The 18,018-nt window shown below is 37.6% G+C and overlaps 1 protein-coding gene across 1 annotated transcript in view; it reads left to right on the forward strand.

Annotated features, from left to right (window-relative positions):
- The first annotated feature begins 16,035 nt into the window (after positions 1-16,035).
- LOC136885913 (uncharacterized) overlaps positions 16,036-18,018 on the forward strand; it is a 151,000-nt gene continuing 149,017 nt past the window's right edge. Inside the window, exon 1 of the mRNA XM_067158605.2 lies at positions 16,036-16,108. The gene's annotated coding sequence lies outside the window, so the exon portion shown is untranslated. The remainder of the gene's footprint in view (positions 16,109-18,018) is intronic.

Below are 18,018 nucleotides of genomic sequence, written 5' to 3' on the forward strand. Positions count from 1 at the left end.
TCTTCTGTATGACATCATTACCCTACAGCAGGTATATCCTTTATTTACTCGTGAAGATTTAGGTAACGGTAGGATGCTTCTCTTTCATAAGATATATCTTGATTTACTGGTGTGTAAAAGATCTTCAGGGGCGAGTGGTGGTGAGTTTCCATGCGTTCGAATCCCAGGATCGGCAACCCTGAAAATCGTTTTCGTGGTTTCCCCACTTTATCACTAATTAACCTTAATTCATGCTACTGCATATGTAATCCTATCCCTTTCCCTTGGACTTGTTGGTGCATCATTAAACTACTAGCAGGAATGAAAGAACAATCTTCAGGAATAAATTCTGGCTGTGGAAACTGTAAACGGTAGTTACTTGAAAGTAAAACCAATAATATATTAATAGAATAACCTGTGATGGCCAGAACAAGTAAACACGGCACACTTCAGTGTTAGCCCCTATGGTGAAATATACAAAATACAATTGATCATAGTTTCCTGAATAGATATATGTTTACATCTGTTCCCTGGTAATGCATAAGAATAGACTCAATTGGCCACAGGAACAAAGCTTGTATTACCTGTAGGAGAAATTGTAGTATTCATTGTTAGTGCAGTATGTTTACTTTTAAAGTAAAATATCACAAAGTGACTAACGAACACTGCTATTTGACAGAATGAATTCCATGATGCACTACTCGAGGTATTCAACACAGACAAGTTCTGTACCACCTGGGGAACAATAAAAATACAAAACATTTAAACCATTTGTTTGTCACGGAACTCCGTTGCGTCATTAGACATGACATGCACAGGAAAATAAAGAAAGGGTACTTAAGTAAAGGTTGCTGGCATTGTTTGATGAGATGAGGCGATAGCAGTATTGTATAAATTTTGGTCTTCATTTCAACAGAGTCTTCTTCATCTTTCATTTCCAGGCTTCTGGGTCAAAATGTGAATCAAGAACCTCCTCAGTTTTTCTCTCTCCACCAAACCCTTTCCTTCCTCGAATATTTTTTCTACTTTTACTCTTCTCTTCTCTGTACTCTCCTTTACTGTATCCATTCACTAATTCCTGGGCATTCCCTGATGTCTTCTCCCACTTCCATTCTCATCTTATGTCCATACCATTTCAGCTTACTGGTCTCTATCTTGCCTTCCAATTCAGGGAATCCAGTTCTATCCCTGATTTCTATGTTTCTGATTTTATCCCTTCATGCCTTCCCTATTATTCCTTTAAGAAATTTAATCTCGGCTTCTTGGATTTGCTATCATCATGTTTTGGTGTTGTCTATGTGCCTGCTGCATGTGTCAAAATTTGTGTGTAATACATTGGGTGCAAATTTTTTTTTTGCATTCAATTGGAACATCCCCGTTACAAACTATACATCTCACACATTGGTGAAACCCATTGGCTTGTTCAATTCTCTTTCAAATTTCTTAATTTATTTTCCCACCTTTCTGCAATTATTCTCCCTGAATACTTTAAGCTTTCCACAACTTCTAATGGTCTTACATTTCCTTCAATATTCCCATTTCTTACTCTATCACCTCTTATCACCACTACTATCATACACTTTTTCACAGTTATTTTCATTCCATATTCCTGTATCTCCTGATTCCATAGAGTATCTTGTTCTTGTACTTCCTTTACATCTTCTCCCCATATTACTGTGTCATCTGCAAAGAGTGAGGCCTCTGCCTCCTTGGTTCCCATTCTTTGTTGTATACTCTTGTGGATTTCATCCATAAGTGTAATGAGGATTGGAGGGGATAAAATACATCCTTTTTGAAGTCCCATATCTACTTTGAACCTGTTTGTTTGTCCTGTCTTAATATTCATACTACTTACTCACTTTTTGTTTATGGCCTTTATAAGAGCTCCATTTCCTCTCCCTGCCTATTTTTTATTAATGCATCCGAAACCACTTTCAATGGTACACTGACATATGCCTTCTCAGTATCAATAAATGTCATCACTAAATTCTGCCTAAATTCCCATCTGTTCCCCATCATGTTCTTTAGGTTCAGCAGATTGAAAAATTTAAAAATTATGTTTACACTGATTATGGAGTACGACCCTGTATGTAAGTGAAACATAGATAATAACTGGTGCCGAGAAAGACAGAGTTCAAGCCTTTGAAATGCTGTGTTATCAGAAGTTGTTGAAGATCAGATGGATAGAATGTCTGAAATAAAGAGGTAGTGAATCAGCTTGATGAGAGGAGAAGGGTTTGAGAAAATTTGATCATAGGAAGGAAAATTTTGATAGAACAAATCTGAAGGCACTGTGAACTTGTTCAGTTAGTTTTGAAGTGCAGTACAGAGGATAAAAATAGTAGGAAGATTTCAAGACATGGACCCGGGTGATGAGAGTGATATGCAAATGGGATAGTCACTGAATTTTCAAAGAGTTTTGTGCATTTTGATCACAATCAATGTACAATGGATTTTCAACAAGAAAGGTCATCTTGCTGTAGTTTCAGTTCCGTATAAAACTGTATGTCATATAGTTATGAATATGATATAATGTGTCATGTAAAGCTAGGGGTCCTTTGACTTTGATACTGGCATATATGTTAAATTATATTTTCTATGGAAGTGATCACTGTTTTAGAAGTCATGTAAAACGAGAGGTCCTTAGCTTTCATCATAGTATTGAAGATCATGTAAAATTATAAGCTTGTTGCTTAGTCTCCTGACAAATAATGTAAGTAGCAATGAGAGCAATAAGGTAATATATCTTTCTGGCTTATGTTTCAGTGTAAGGTCATTGGAAGTAATCAACTGTCCCAGAAACTTCAAACTTCTTCAGTTGCAGTGTGAAATGGACATGGATGTGGAGATCAAAAAGGAACCATCCTGGCTTGAAGGAACAACAAATGAATCACTTGTAAGTCTCATTACAGATAACTTTGTAGAGGTCACAATATAACCCTAAGTAGCTGAATAAGTTTGACAGGGGCGTAATTTACTATGTACTTCCTCAATGTTAACACCAGCAGTCACCATTTGCTGCATGAGCATCTAGGCATAGTTTCTTTTTCTGGGAATATGCCACAGCACGCTACACAAAGCTGCCAACTCTTAGGAACTACAAACCGCAGTATTGATGTATATCTATGGGTCAAACTAGTGGATAGTTGGCCTCTAGCACTTATTAGGGAGACGGCAGTACATTCTATGTTTGATAGTGGCATAAAGATGATTCAGTGTTGTGGCTTGATATTGAAGGAGCCTTAGTTAAGTCCAGCTAGTGACAAAGTTGTGATTGGCAGTGTCTCAAGATTGAGGCTTCAGGGCATTTCATGTGTTAAGTACCCATTGACTGACTGTCTGTTATTAATTAATTACCTCTTTTGATATTTGAAATGGATTTCTGGAGGGTGAGTTATGTATTTATTCTGCATGGTTTGGTAATGGAATCTTTGTGGGATTGACATAATTTCCTATCATATCAGCCAATGGCATTGCTAGTAGTTGCTGAAGTGATGGAAAATGTTGGGTGCTAGATTGAATTAGGTTATGACCAGAAGGTCTCTGGCTCTCATGGAGAACATATTTTTCCTCCAAAAGGAATTCCAGGTCAGATTTGCATGATTTAAACTTCTTTACAATGACACTAATCTTGGGTGAGCACGTAGTAAAATTCTGACTTGGAAATTTACGGTGAGTATAACTCGTCAAAAGAAAACACCCTGATGAAGGCGAAGATGCAGTGAAAAATTTTGGAGACGATGTAAGGTATTTTCGTCACCTTTCCTTGCTTTGTCTGTTGCTGCTCGAATCACAGTCTGTTGCAATCTTATGGTTGTGTGGCTTTTAGTTTAGTGGCTCTTCATCTGATAGCTCAGAGGGTAAGTAGTTGACATGCTAATTTCATGTCGGCGAGTGAGATTCGGGTTTGTTCTAGAGGTATTTGAAGAAGCTGAATTATCCCAGAATATGTCTGTTATTTTGCTGGTATGAAAGTGCATCCCTGCACATCATTCTGGTACCTCAGGGTCTTTGAAAATCTTGACAGTTTGAAGAGAGATGCTCAATGAATAACTGTGACTTGACAGTAATAATCTATTGCAAGAACTGTGAACTGCTAATTTATTGTTCAGATATTGCCCAATAGTTGCTTAAAGCTATAATTCTGCAATTAATGAACACTATTCTCAGAAAAAATGTGTGCTTCTTGAGTTCTGAGTTACTTGCAGTACAGAACACTACTGAACATATCCATGACGTGACTTTACTGCTGTGAAAGATCTCCACCTTTGATATTCCTTGTTATGTTCTGTGTCAGACTTGATCCTGGCACATGAGTGCACTCCTGATCAAGAATTCTAGGTTTAATATTTCTTATAATGCTACTGCATCAAACTTGTACAGATATGTAAATTATGTTAAAGAAATGTGTGCCAATATAGGAAACTCTTAGCAAGTGTAACCAAAATGTGGCATCCGATTGAGATAGCTAAAATTAAAATTCAGGAAACTCAATCATCAAAAATTACCAGTGTTTCGCTCAGAGTGCGGCATGGGCTCATCAGTTGGATACCGCACCTTTTCCAAGACACTGGCCGGCTAGCTCGCCAGTAGCGACACCACTGCAAGCCATACATGTGATAAGCACAATGCAGTGCCCACGTACTAGGGGATAATTGCATCTCCACTTGCTATATTGCCCTCCCGGGCTAGCATGACCAAAACATAGCTTCCGATTGAGATAGCTAAAATTAAAATTCAGGAAACTCAATCGTAAGATATTACCAGTGTTTCGCCCAGAATGCGGCATGGGCTCATCAGTTGGATACCGCACCTTTTCCAAGACACTGGCTGGCTAGCACGTTGGTAGCAACACCACTGCAAGCCATACATGTGATAAGCACAATGCAGTGCCGACGTACTATGGGAGAATTGCATCTCCACATGCTATATTGCCCTCTTGGGCTAGCATGACCAAAATATGGCTTCCGACTGAGATAGCTAAAATTAAAATTCAGGAAACTCAATGTCAAAAATTACCAGTGTTTCGCCCAGAGTGTGGCATGGGCTCGTCATTTGGATACCGCACCTTTTCCAAGACACTGGCCGGCTAGCTCGCCAGTAGCGACACCACTGCAAGCCATACATGTGATAAGCACAATGCAGTGCCCACGTACTAGGGGATAATTGCATCTCCACTTGCTATATTGCCCTCCCGGGCTAGCATGACCAAAACATAGCTTCCGATTGAGATAGCTAAAATTAAAATTCAGGAAACTCAATCATAAGAAATTACCAGTGTTTCGCCCAGAGTGCGGCATGGGCTCATCAGTTGGATACCGCACCTTTTCCAAGACACTGGCTGGCTAGCACGTTGGTAGCAACACCACTGCAAGCCATACATGTGATAAGCACAATTCAGTGCCGACGTACTAGGGGAGAATTGCATCTCCACATGCTATATTGCCCTCTTGGGCTAGCATGACCAAAATATGGCTTCCAACTGAGATAGCTAAAATTAAAATTCAGGAAACTCAATGTCAAAAATTACCAGTGTTTCGCCCAGAGTGCGGCATAGGCTCGTCAGTTGGATACCGCACCTTTTTTAAGACACTGGCTGGCTTGCACGCTGGTAGCGACACCACTGCAAGCCATACATGTAATAAGCACAATGCAGTGCCGACGTACTAGGGGAGAATTGCATCTCCACTTGCTATATTGCCCTCCAGGGCTAGCATGACCAAAATATGGCTTCTGATTGAGATAGCTAAAATTAAAATTCAGGAAACTCATTTGGTCATGCTAGCCCGGCACTGCATTGTGCTTATCACATGTGTGGCTTGCAGTGGTGTTGCTACCGGCATGCTAGCCGGCCAGTGTCTTGGAAAAGGTGCGGTATCCAACTTATGAGCCCATGCTGCACTCTGGGCGAAACACTGGTAATTTTTGACGATTGAGTTTCCTGAATTTTAATTTTAGTTATCTCAATCGGAAGCCATATTTTGGTCATGCTAGCCCGAGAGGGCAATATAGCATGTGGAGATGCAATTCTCCCATAGTACGTCGGCACTGAATTGTGCTTATCACATGTATGGCTTGCAGTGGTGTCGCTACCGGCGTGCTAGCCGGCCAGTGTCTTGGAAAAGGTGCCGTATCCAACTGATGAGCCCATGCTGCACTCTGGGCGAAACCTGGTAATTTTTGACGATTGAGTTTCCTGAATTTTAATTCTTAGCAAGTGTGTTTAGGTTGGGGTTGGTTTAGTCTTACTTTTTAATGTGAGTATTAAAATTACTTTGGTTTAGGGTTTGCACCTCTTTTATTTTTCCCCTCTGATTTTAATAGAGGATGGATGGCCCATTGTTCGTTTTTAAAACCAATATCTTCCAACACTACTGCACCGCCATTAGCATCCCATGTTAAAAATTAATACTCCTACCATAATTAGTGTAGAAGAAGTTACATTACAAATCTTTCATCGATGTTTTGGTGACTGGATTCACCAGTTTGCTAAACAAAATATCAACCCAGTTGTGATTAATCTGAGTTACCTCACATCCACAATGTGCTGGAAGGTATGTGTGTTAAGGAAAAAGCAGATTTGCGTATGGCATTCAAGAGATAAAATAGCTCAAAATCTGAATGTACGTTCTTTCAAAATGTATATTTTGCTCAGACATTGAATTCATTTAGAATGGCGGAATAGTGATTAGCTCATTTTATTCCTCAAATACAGGTCAGGCTCTAGAATGCATGATATCTGAGAAAATTTTCTTTAATATGCCCCTTGTTAGTGGGTTCTGACACTTTGAGGACTTAGGCACATTAAACAAAGTTTTTTCTTTCCTCCTTGTCATTATTCCCCTCTCCTTTTTGTTCATCCTTTTCACCTATTCCTTAATTCGGCTACTGTTCTGTTTCTTCAGTATTGAATGGGTTAATTCTGTATATTCTAGAACTTTATACTTTAACCCTCTTAGTGCCAGGCCGGGTGCTCGCAGTATGCCAAGAGTGCCAGACAGATTTAGAGAATTTTGCAGGTTCTCACTCTTTGGACTAAATAGTTCACAAATGTTATAACTGTGACTCGAAATTTTTATTGAATGTTAACAAGAATACACTCTTACTGCTGAACTAAATTAAAACACTAAAATGCCCTTGGGTATTTTGAAAAAAAATATTTTCCAAACAATTTTTAATTACCAAAATTTAAAAATCAAAATCAAATTAGAAAAAAAAAATTTACTCAACGATATATATTGATGACTTCTTTGCAATGTCCTATTTTAGATGAATAAACATGTAAAGTGTCACATTTTTATCTTGAGTATTTTAAGAGTTATGCACAGTTGTATCGTAATATACAATTGGCATGGCCAGCAATGGGATCAAACCTGGCACATGGGTTGTAGTCAGGGTGACCAGATGGTGATAGATTATAATTGTTCACAAGATGAAAGAATCTCAAGATCAATTGGAATCTGTTTCTTGAGAACATATTTCCAAACCATGGAATATAACGCGAGTATTTTACCCAATAAGAAAATGAGTTTGGCCTTCTAGCTATACCCATTTCCAACAAAACAGCAATGAAAGCCTTCATTTCAATCAATGTAACCGGGCGCCATTGCTGTGCTCTGGCATGTGGTGACAAGACATGATTTCTCATACCTGTTTGTCTCTGTAGTTATGAGGTTCCATAACTGAGCCGTGAAAAATAAAATTAAAATACGCTATAGGTTTGCGTCTGATGAAGGGGCGTGTCTCGGGCCAGGAGTATCATAATAATCACATGAGGGTTGGTATTTTGCATCTTGACCTAATTGAATTTCATGGAAAACATGAAATTTTTGCTTTTGGGTATTGTTACAGCTGTCATCATCAGTACTGTCACTCAGACGGTCATTACCACTTTCAATATGTCGGACATTGAGCACATGGTTGAGTGTTTACAGAAAACGCGCCGTTATCACTCCAAAAAACACTTTCACTTTCCCCTTCCTCACTTGTTGGAGGAGTGAATTCCTTATCTGAGTCTTCATCATCCCCTTCTTTACTAAAAATTATTAAGATATACAGCCAGTTCATCATCGTTAACAAAATAACTTCTCCCTCTAGTCGCCATTTTACTCACGCAGCATGGAGATCATACGTCGTAGATGAGCATGGATTTTAGAAATTCAACGCATGATAACGAATGAATTTACGCACTGTCTAGCGACGTGAATAAATCTAATGAGAATTCTCTATGGACTGGACACATAAAATGTTTCAATCTGGCGGCCCAAGTTGTACAAACTCGTATTGAATTGCGCGCTATCCAAACAACGATATATCATGGTTGGCACTTTACGTGTATATACGAAACAACGATATATCGTTGTCTGGCTCTCTACAGGTTAATTCACTTTTATTAGTAAGTTAACTTATAGTAGAACACTAGCAAATGTACCCCTGCTTCACCAAGGTATTCTACATTGTATACAGATATCAAAGTAAATTACTGTACATGCAGTGATTGGGATGTTTAAATTTACATGCCACTTAGCATTATCCAGAAACAGCACGGGGAGGTTCTCATACGTTGTTTCCAACATAAAGTGTGAGTTGTGGAGTTGTGATGATACTGGCAGTCTCACTTGCCTACTGTGATTCACAATCAAGCAGGGATGTTTTCATTATAATGGGAGGCCCCATTACCTACTGTGCAGTCACAGTCGATTTAGGGAGTTTTCGTTATAATGGCAGGTGCCCTTTCCTACTTCCAGTCAGATTGCAATTGAGATTTTATTATAATAGGAAGCACCTTCCATACTGCCAGTCGAAATTGAGTTGTGCTATAATCATTATAATGACAGGCCCTTTTGACAGTCACACCGAGTTGGTGACTTTCCATTATAATAGCAAGAACACAATGCTTAATGCAGTCACATTTTAAATGGGTACATTTGTTTATAATGGCAGGCACACTGTGTACTCCCAAACACAATTGTTTAGGGGAGTTTTGAACAAAATTGCATGCTCCCTTGATTTCTGTCAAGTCAAATCGAGAAGGGAATTATTCATTACAATGACAGTCCCATCTTAATAATGCTAGTTACAAAGGAGTTGGATAACGATCCCATACCCACTGCCAGTCAAAGTCGATGTGGAGAGTAATGATTACAATAGCAGAGGCTGTCCTGCTCAGAGTCACTATCGATGAAAAGTATTAATTATAATGGGAAACACCCTTTTTACATCACTTAAAACCGAGCTCGATAGCTTCAGTCGCTTAAGTATGGCCAGTATCCAGTATTTGGGAGATAGTGGGTTCGAACTCCACTGTCGGCAGCCCTGAAGATGTTTTTCTGTGGTTTCCCATTTCCACACCAGGCAAATGCTGGGGCTGTACCTTAATTAAGGCCATGGCCGCTTCTTTCGCACTCCTAGCCCTTTCCTGTCCCATCATCACCATAAGATATATCTGTGTCGGTGCGATGTAAAGCAACTTGTAAAAAAAAAAAAAAAAAAAAATCACTTAAAACAGACTTTAGTGAATATATATAGATCGGCATACAAAGTATGTACATGTTTACAATATTGCAAACCTTCATTTACAGATTAATTGCTGCTAAACGATACATCATATCGGCAAATGGATTGTACTGTAAGATGCCTCATTTAGCGGTGTAAATGGCTGGTCGTAAGATATTTTCTCCTGTCTCATCTATTTAAGGGTTAAATTGAGTTAGAAACATTAAATAGGATGAAATTTGGGTAAGGTTTTCTCACAGTGCATTACTTTTGGGTACTAATATGATAGATGCAAACGTAGAATTTGACTCACATATGGCTCAGGCTCATGTAGAATTAGATAATTCTACCTTTCCTGTAAGTGATTCGCACTACGAATTGTATGTGTACAAAGAGCAAAATGTAGGTAAAATCGAGAAAAAGAGACAAATGTAACATATGAGGAATAGAGATATGACGAAACATTATAATACCAAAGATGTAGATCACTCCAAAATGAACTCAGATTGTGCCATCCGTTCTGTGATACGACTTACGGTTTAGCTGCGATACACCTTGAAACTAAGGTCTGCACCGTCATTAAAATTGCGTCAATATTTCGATATTTTTCAGCAGTAAAAAATGAAGTATATAAAGATCTTGGAAGATTTCCGTTGATTACCGGTTAAGACATATAACTTTGCCAAATTTCAATTTTCTAGCTCATCTGGCAGATTGTGCCTCAGTTGTGATTGGTGGGGTTAAAATGAAGACTATCAGGAAACTATAGCTAACACATATGCAGATTGTCATGATTCCTTCTGAAACAGATAGCTGTATGAAAATTTAGCCAGAAAGGTCAATGTACAGACACACGGTCGTTATGAATTTGTGTAATGTGTAATGTGTAAAACACATTTCGGGTTATGTCTGCTGGACTTAAGCTCTAAAACAGACCGTTCATGATATCTCCATTATTATACCTCCTACCGAAGAAAATGTACATGAGAAAAAATTTGAGAAATGGATTTCCATCAAGGTTGGTTGATTTCCAGTGAGATTGGTCTTGTATATAATGTGGGAAAGTAAAATCACTATTTTGTTTCCCTATAAACCCCTAGTCCATTCCAGGAACTTGACATGGTATGGATCTAAAAACTTAATTTTGAGAGGTGGAAGCTAAATATGAAGTTTAGTTGCAATATCTACAGTAGTTTTCAAGTTATAAGAAATATGTTTTACACACACCTGTTCTTGAGTTAAGTCTGGTGGGACTTGTACCGAAAACCGGTCCGTTAATGATATCTCCCTTATTAATCCTTATATTGAAATGAAACACATGAGAAAGAAGGTTAAGAAATGGATTTCCATTAAGGCAGGTAGATTTTTGTTATGTTTGGTTGTGTATATTCTGTGCGAGTGCAAAATCATGTTATCGGTTTTGTATAAACCCCTAGTCAGTTCAGGGATTTAGAAACAATATTGGGCTTAAAACCTGCCTAAGGACAGGTGGATTCTAAATATGAATTTCGGTAGAAATATAGCCAGTAGTTTTCAAGTTATGGACAGACAGACAGACCCCAAAGCAAAACAGAATGCAGGTGGTCATTATTACACCTGGAATAGATAACTGTAAGGAAATTTCGCCAAAATAGTCAATGTACAGACACAGAATCCTTACAATTTTAATTATAAAGATATGCTTTTGATCACAGACCCTCCCCTCCCTCTTTAGTGCTGACAAGGTTTTATGATTCCAGGAGGGAAATTTAACACCTTCAAACCTGAATTATTTTGTGCAATGGAAAAAAATATTTTAATACAATTTTTTGTTCATTATACTCAACTATGTAACATGATTTACCTAATTTCTCTGGGTGCAATTTTGAAATTGCTGAATTTTGAGGTGCATAATTGTACACAATTCCACCCAAACGTTGCAAATTCATGGTGAACTGCTGCTCTTTGATCAATAATACGAACTGATCTGTTAGATGTGAAATGTTTGTTTATAGGTTACAATAGTTTATATACAGCGCATTAGAAACAATGAAACACTAGAAATATATTACGTGTAATAAAAGAATACAATCCTGTTATACATCACAGCAGTCTTTCGAAACTAACAAGTCACTTTACTGTGTCACTGTAATTCTGCCAGGACGATGGAAGTCAACATAACAATTTCTGTCCTTCTTAATATATAAGTGAACCGTACGTTTGTCGCAATAGAAGTGTGTTTTCTGATTGCAAAGTTGATTTTTGCACCATTTATCTTCCTTGTTTCAATCTAAATTTGGCATGTGGTCAACAAGTTCTTGTTGAACTTCTGGAATAGGATGCTATTCCTCTTTCCAGCACTTGGGATTGCTTTCAGGTTGATTTTCTCCACAACTTGGTCTAGCCCGTTTCTTTGATTGGGGTTTTCCTGCCTTTACAAGTGTTTCTGCAATAAGCATTCTAAAATGCAGAACATCAAGAACGTTTTTCACTGGTGCTCCAACTGCAGCACTGTCGCGCTTATATTCCAACCAACTGCAAACAATAGCAAAGTCGATAATGTGGAAAAGAAGCCTCAAAATTCACTTCCTTGAGAGAATATAATTATGATACAGAGCAATCAACCAGCTGATCCAGTAGACCGACACCACCCATTGCGTGATTGTACAGTCTCACAATCTGTGGTCGTGAAACTTTTACATAGGTTTTCAGTACTCTGTCCCATCTTTCAACTAGGTCTAACTCACCAGACCCAACAAAATTGGAAGCAAGTGCTACTGACCAATTCTCCATCTATTTAACCACTACTGCATCACCATCAGCACTAACAACTTCATCAACACTTCCTTGCCCCTTTTTCTTCAAGTCCTTATCACCTAGGAGAGGAGGGCTAGTAAACCTGCTGAGCCTTACAGTACCTCCAGCACATATCTAGCTGCTTTTTAATAGCTGAAGAAGATTGTATGATGAGAAGAAATCGTCATAAAATAGTTTGTGACATTTTCCATCTATTCGTTTTGCTAGATGTAGAACAACAGAAGCTCCCAATCCAAATTCTTGAGGGTATCCTGATCAAGCTCAGTTGTTGAGCCTTGATACACCAGCAAGTCATAGACCTGACCTTATTTCCTACACAATACAAACATCTTTACTCCCCATGGAATGGGCTTTCCTTTAACGTACTGCTTAAATGACAAATTGCCTCAAAAGGGCACTATTTGTTTGTGAATACAAGGGTTTTCTTCCAAACTTAACGGAAGACATCATTCCCTAACAGAATTTTGCAAAGGTCTGACTTTCAACATTTTATCTTGACATGATTCAGGTCTGTCAAGATTGTTGACAATGTGTAGGTTCATGCATATTTTGAAAAACCTGTCTCCATACCTAGAATCTAAGAACAAATTCACTCCAACAAATTGATCCCAAAACAATCTAACCCTTGGAAGCTTCAAAGTGCCTGTTGCAATGTGGAGGCCAATTAGAGTCTGAATTTCGAGCATATCTGTAGGGTTAAAATTCAATGCGTTATTCTGTAGGGCATGAATGCGTGTATTGCCATTTGTTCAAAAATACTGTCAAGAAGATACAATTTGAAATAATTGATAGGATTCATGTGCACTAAATCAGTTTCATGTTCACACTTGGGCCAAGGATTGTGAAGTTTGTTGAATGAATGCCTTCTCCATTTTATATTTTGCTTTTTTGTCATCTCTAAATTAGCATTACTTGCACTATCCACATTGTCACTAGCAAAATCCCTAAACAGTTATTTACTGCACCATTTTCTTGCACTATATATTCAGGCAGAACTCTATCACCTCCTTCATGAATAAGTGATTTATTGGCCTGTACATGAGATTCCACATTATCATCTTCATCACTGAGATCCAAATCCGATAGGTTTCCAGATTCTAGGAGCTGTAATATTTTGTCTACATCATCTGCACCGAACACCTCTGAAAATAACCCTCTGTAAAACAGTTCTAATTATACTTTTACAAAATTCATACTGATTTCAAAGGCAGTGTCAACTGAATAAAGGTAGTTAGTATCTCTAAAACAATTAAGGGATTAATTAGGAATTAAAAGATAGCAAAATGGTACGAAATATGATGATTTCACTACATAATAATATAAAAGAAGTCAAATTAGGCTAGCAATACACCATTATTACAAGTAAACAATTTACCTAAACAATACAATCTTCCAGCCTGGGTGGTCATTATAATGCACATCATTTTCAAGACAAGAAACTGGAGTATCACATGGCTCAAATGAAGTATATTATAATGTACAACTATCTCAATAACTCTCTTCTGTAACATTCATTACAGATATTTCAGAATTGCAGTCGGATTATATTATATAAAAGCAAAAATATGTGAGCTTACCTTTGGCACAGGCCAGAGTAAAGTGTAGCTTCCACCAAAGTCCCAGTCAACATCCATGGCTGTGACAATATGGAAGTTGCTGGGGTATGGGTAGTGCTGACTAATGACATTGAGCATGACTAGTGCATCTGAATGTTATGAAAGGTGCTGCTCATAGGGTCAGTCGTGCTGCAATAGTACTTTCTGGCCCAGAGAGGAAAGCAATGGCAAACTACCTCACTCCTCATCTTGCCTAGTACGCCTCATTTTGGTGCTGCCATTGGTTTTTTGGGGGTTTCCTTATAACCGCATAAACTTTGGTGGTGCTATTTGAGGATCCAACCAGCCTCTGGGCTGATGACCTAACAGACAGACACCTTGGTCAGTAGAGTAGCAGTCAGCCATGCTCTCTTCAGTTTGACGTAATCCCATGTTTTCCACACAAGAAGCACCACTGTTGTTATGAGTTTCAGCTGATGTCCAGATTTGTGAACAAATCTTCTGAACATTAGTAAGAATAATATGTTTCCTTTTAAGAAGCTTTAAAACTGATGTGCATAATTATTCACTGTATGTCTGAAGGGGTTTAAGGTCTCGTAGTAGATCATAAAAGAGCTTCTGAAACTTCAGTTGTACACTCCAACACTGCTGACTCTCCACTGACAGTGTTCTCATCCCCACAGTTCTTCACAGAACACTACATAACATCCTTGTAGTAGTAAAACATTTCATTTTTAGTTGCTTTGAGTTTGAGCTACATCACATCTTTCGCTGGTATATGACTGTGATAAGCCTGCTTCTTTCATGTTAATTTTTTTTATTTTACACTTGGAAGCTTTGAAATTTGCTGTTTGAAACAGAACTGTCTTAATGGTTTCTGTAGCTCCTGTGAGCTCGGCAAAACCAGAGTTGAGAATGTGATTCCAATAATTCAAGGTATTTTAGTCTGTCTGCAAACAAACTGTATGCTGAGAACAGAAAATGATTCAAACAGTTGTAATCCTTGTAATTGCTTCAAACAACTTTTAAGATTTGATTGATATGATTGTACATGTGAAAACAGTTCATACAATTTAGTGTTTATGTCTATGATTATTATTATTATTATTATTATTATTATTATTATTATTATTATTATTATTATTATTATTATTATTTTACCCTAATTGTAGGTACAATTTAGGGATGGTGAATGTAGAAAGGGCATAGCCTCACAAACACGAAAGTGCCTCCGTCACCACTTAAGATTACAATATTCAGGAATATACATCTACATTCTACACACAGTAGTGTGCTTATATACTTACCATATTTACTTAGGCATATTTACATAATACTCAGAAGACCTGTTCAACATTCAAGTAATTCAACATTCTCTCTCTCTAGAATCCTCACATATACTTTAGCTAGGCTGCCTCACTCATACCCACATACAGTCTCACTCACTCGGGATCCCATAAACTTTCATCCGTCCTCCCACTCATACTGAACGTTCACACAGTAGAAAAATTATTTTATGTACAAAAGGCTTCATTATATATATATCTCCTTTTTGCCTCTTTACAAAATTTTTCTGCAGGCAGTTCTTTTATCTGTGGTGGGAGTTCATTCCACAGCCAAACAGAACGATTAAAGAAGCCACTTTGATATCATGCTGTTCTTGCAAATCGAGGGAAAAGGGACACACCTCGATCTCTTTGAGTGGAATGATAGTGGTTGAAAGGGTTTATGTGAATGTTACCTGCTAGGAATTTTCTCAGGAAATCAATATCTATTTGTTTACAGAGAGTTGTTTTGTGGGGACAGTGACCTGGCTGTATTTAAATGACTGTGTTGAGTAATTAGTCATTCTATGGCTGCTTCCTTCCAAATTCTGTGCAAGTTGGCCCCTATTCCATCCCTGCTAGGATATCTTCTGATATGGCTAGAAAGTGTTTGTCATTTGAAATTTGGTTCTCGGTCTCATCCTTTCTCTGACATAAGGAGTGGGCAAGAATATTGACACCATTCTCAGTACAGCTTTTGGTTATAACAATCCTCTGCTGGTAGAAATCTTCCTTAAACATTAGTGAAATTTTGGAAATAACTGTAATACTGGCAATTAATGGATTAACTTGCTCATTTGTTGGTGACTATGTTTGTAGATGTGTGTTATGAGCATACCTAACATATCTTATTTTTCACAGGAAAATATTGAACTTGTATCAGAAGTGATAGCTCTGAAAGAAGAAGTTAAATCAGAGTTAACAGAGCCAGGGTCAACCCAGGAAGACTCTCTTGAGGTAATGTACATAATTTGATAAGCCAGTTTGGTTGTCTATATTTTGAAGGAGTGAAAAATCACAGTTTCAGTTTTGTATAACCCCATTTAGTTCAGAGATTTAGAAACAATATTGGCCCCAATGCCTACCGAAGGACAGGTGGATTCTGAATATGAAGTTTGGTAAAAATATATTCAGTAGTTTTCAAGTTATGAGTACTCAGACAAACAGACACCAAAGCTAAAAAAGTGTACATGGTCATTATTACACCTAATACAGAAAAGTGAGTGAAAATTTCTCCAAAATAGGCAATGTACAGAGACACGGTAATTACGATTTTATTTATATAGTTTAAACATTAGGCCTTCCCCTAAGGTACCATTTCCCTTAGCATGAATAACATTATTTATAACCTGGATTCTTCTGCAGCTGGCACAATTCCCATCCTCGCTCTTAGATGGGGCCTTCATTCAATCCATTCCTGACCCAGAAGATTGACTGGAAACAGGCTGTGGATTTTCATAGCCTGGATTGTAGTGCCTCAATCCCCATCTTAACATACCGATTTTCATTCAATTTTCTTCAGTCATCACTCTCTCTTATTCTTCAAGAGATCATTCCTTTACAATTCTTTTTTTTTTAAATCATCTTCATAGTTTTCCTTGTCAATAAGGACCGATGACCATGCGGTTTTTACACCTTAAAACAATCATGCCGAAAACCATTGCAATTGAACACGACTGCACCATATTTCCATGTTAGCAATGCTCGGTATCGATATGGACTAAGTAACAGAAGTCTAAATTCATGAATTATATTATCATAGTCAGTACGGTAAAACTGTGTAAGACATAAATGATCGGAAATTGTTTTCCCTGTTTGTTATGTAGTACAGTACTTCTCGACAGGCATGTCATCTCCTTCCCAGAGAGTAGGTAGAGTAAGTCGTATGTGTACCAAGTTTGCTTTGAGAGCTATGCTTGAGCATACATGCATACATCCATATTCTTTGTCAGGTTGGACATTACATGTTATAAATGTCATTATTGGTCTGTATTGAAATGTACATTGGTTTAAAAATATTACAGAAGTTTATTAAGATCAACCTATTTAATACAGTTGGGTTCTTAAAATTGTATCTATTGTTATACTAATTTGACAAGACATGTTTTACCCATTGTATAGGCATCATCAGCCATACTTTCATGCTTAACAGATAAAGATCAGAATTGTGATTGCTTTATTCGAAATGTTACACAGAGAAATGTGAGTATTTTAAAAATATGCGAAATTGTTACAAGTTCTTAAATGTCAATTTACACAATTAAAACTTGTTTAAAAACGTTTGCGAGATAAACAAATAATGTTGGTGTGCTTTTACACTGATGATTTTAAATATTTTATAACAATAGTCAACTAATCCATATTTCCATAAATGATTAGAAAGTCTATGTCTAAAGTTGAGATCTTGGGTTACAGTATCAAAGTGAGAGTGGAATCTAGTTAAAGGCAACTCAGTTTCAAGTTGTAGAAAAGGTTAAAATGAACCTTAAGTAGCTTAATTATTTAAGATGACATTGAAACATTCTTGTTGAAAGCTTGTAGTGTTAACATGTCGTATGATGCTGTGTGTGTGATAGAGTTGTTGGAAACGTTATACTCGGCATTAATGAAGCGAGTCCACAGTCTTCTTATTTTCGTTGAAGAAGTAATGAGAGGTTCACAAATGAGTGTTGCTGTGTAAGTCTCTGCTAGTTAAAGTGATTATTTTCTCTTGTACTGATAGTAAAATGGGAACGTTCTTGCTTGTTGTTGGCCGTAGCTTGAAATGTAGAAATAATTGAAGGAAGGAAGTTTGGTGAAGAATCCTCTTGATTTTTGTCGTGTGAACTGGTTGCCTTTGTAGTGCCAGAACAAACTCGCATGGTCTA

The sequence above is a fragment of the Anabrus simplex genome, chromosome X, assembly GCF_040414725.1.
Source record: "Anabrus simplex isolate iqAnaSimp1 chromosome X, ASM4041472v1, whole genome shotgun sequence".
Classification (NCBI taxonomy): Eukaryota; Metazoa; Arthropoda; class Insecta; order Orthoptera; family Tettigoniidae; genus Anabrus; species Anabrus simplex.